Raw genomic sequence first — 2,432 nt, 5'->3', positions numbered from 1 at the left:
TTAATATTATTATTATTATTATTATTATTATTATCATTATTATTATTATTATTTCCGGCCGCGCGAGATTTATATGGAGCGCCAGTTGGGCATTTCTCCACACCGCATGCTGTGGTGGCATATGCCTAACTTATTAAACTAAATAATCTGTCATGTCGCACAGTAATATTTACGTATTTATTTTAGGTATTGTATGTATATACAAAACAAAACGCAAAACAAAACGCATTTTTTACTGTATTTTTATTCATATTTCGTCAGTTTCCTTTATCCACAAAATAGAATTTCGTCAAATAAAATTTAGAATGATACACGTGCACAAATTTCGTCCTTTATTCACAAAATAAAACATTTTTTTTAATAATTTTATTTTTATGTCTGTTGTCTGTTCATTTTATCTTTTCATACACGATCGGATGTAAAATAACACATTAGCGAGGGTGATGAAAGTGTGTTATTTACAAGAATTGGAAAAAGAAATCTAGAGTAAATTTGTCAATCATTAGTCAATAAGAATTCTTTAGGAATATCTCTCTATTCTCAAGCCCTTAATGTACATACACTTTATATCATTAAAGCCAATCAATTAATTTACTCAATCAAATATTTAATTTATTGGTGATTTAAAATTCAGGTCTTTATATTTACATTACTGAATAGTAAACAAGTGCACATGTAAAGAATGAGATCTATAATCGATAACAAGCAATGATGTTTACCTTTAACTATTATTATTATCGTCAAGAAAGTATAATAATACATACTCCAAGTATTGAAATACACGCCATCGTGTTGGGATTCAATATTTCGACATTAATTATGTCATCATCATTCCTGACGATGACATAATTAATGTCGAAATATTGATTCCCAACACGATGGCGTGTATTTCAATACTTGGAGTATGTATTATACTTTCTTACCTGAGATTAATCAGTGGACCTTTCGTTATTATCGTCAAAATGTTTAAAAATCTTGCAAATATGTTGCTTGTGTTAACCATGGTGTAAGTGGCAGCGCAAAGTTCGCCATGTTTAATTCGTTACGATTTTTTTTCACAAATTATATAATTTTATCAGTGAAATTTTAATAATATTAAGTGTTGCGACATGTTCTGTGTGTATAGGCCTATCTGTAACAATGTAAGCTTGAGTGTTTCTGAATTTGAGGTTAAGAATTGAATAGATATAATAGCGCTCATTCAACACTGTATATCAGCGTGACAAACAATAGCGCGCATTCAACTTCCAATCGGCAAAGCACTCAAAGGGCGCTCCATACATTTTCGTGGCCGAAGTTGGCCTAAAGCCCCTCCCCCGCTGGGTTCACCCCTGACTATCCGTCGGGCAGAAAAATAAAATTTATGTAGAATTGGTAGACTGGGTTACTTAAAATATTTTATAAATTAGGCTTCAGAATTTTTCACATTTTTTTTACCTTATGACTATGGGCAGTATTTGAACAACTTTTAATTTCGCTCCTTATCCCCATGTGACACGAAATGAAAGACTTGCACCACCACCCTAACCCCGTCACCAGCTTATTTATGTCCAATAAAAAATTGATTAGTTTATCATCCCCACCGGCATGTCTTTTATAGCATTGGAAAAAATCTTTCTAAAAAAAATGAATTCTTTAGAATTTTGTTTTTATTTTGCCTGTATTATGTCAATCATACATTGGACCTTAGATACACCATTGACTATTGCTTAGCTCAGAGAAATCATACAATTGTTTATATTTTGTTTGCATTTCGCCATTATTTTATGAAAATGGAATTATTGATTCACACCGACGTGAACGACAGAATAACCAGTGCGATAGCAAATAAGTTACGTCACTCCTCAGGCCAGTCTGATTAAAATGGTCTGCATATGGAATATAAATGAAACAGATCATTTGAGCGACGGTCGAACACATCACAATTTTTCTACACGAGTAATTACGACGCGCGCCAAGCACGAACTATTGAAAGCAGTTCACGATAATGACAAAGAAGTCCAAATAGACGAGATGCAATTTACTTTGTGCTGATATTATTACACTAGGCTGTGTATTTAAAAACACATTCAGTGTCTATTTGATCAACAAGGAAAACACACTATTTGGATAGACCGTCTCTCTGTATTTAATATATCCGTCGTTTTTTAGCATCGACTGTTTGTACAGTATTGGGCTACTGATTCCAGTGTTATTGAAGGACTGAAGGCAAATTCACAGTAAGAGCATTCTTGACTATGATATTATTAGTAGCAGAGTGTTAGCGCATTACTCTTTCATTATGTAGACAGACATAAGCATTTGCTTGATGAAGCATATTGTTGCTGTTTCGAAAGCTCTTCAAAGTCCATTAATAATAATATTGGTATACGACACAGCGATTATGATAACATAAGCATCTTTGGTTGTTTGCGGTATGGCAAATTGTACAC

At 33.0% G+C, this 2,432-nt stretch overlaps 1 protein-coding gene across 2 annotated transcripts in view; it reads left to right on the top strand.

The window, feature by feature from the left end:
• Window positions 1–1,922: 1,922 nt before the first annotated feature.
• LOC117110076 (WD repeat-containing protein 19-like) overlaps window positions 1,923–2,432 on the top strand; it is a 40,468-nt gene continuing 39,958 nt past the window's right edge. For both annotated transcript variants that reach the window (XM_033252659.1, XM_033252658.1), the window contains exon 1: window positions 1,923–2,219. The gene's annotated coding sequence lies outside the window, so the exon portion shown is untranslated. The remainder of the gene's footprint in view (window positions 2,220–2,432) is intronic.

This window comes from Anneissia japonica, unplaced genomic scaffold (assembly GCF_011630105.1).
Source record: "Anneissia japonica isolate Jap-2015-1 unplaced genomic scaffold, ASM1163010v1 scaffold287588_len240510_cov160, whole genome shotgun sequence".
Taxonomy (NCBI): domain Eukaryota; kingdom Metazoa; phylum Echinodermata; class Crinoidea; order Comatulida; family Comatulidae; genus Anneissia; species Anneissia japonica.
Note: the sequence above shows the minus strand (reverse complement) of the source record. Positions and strands in the feature narration are given on the sequence as shown.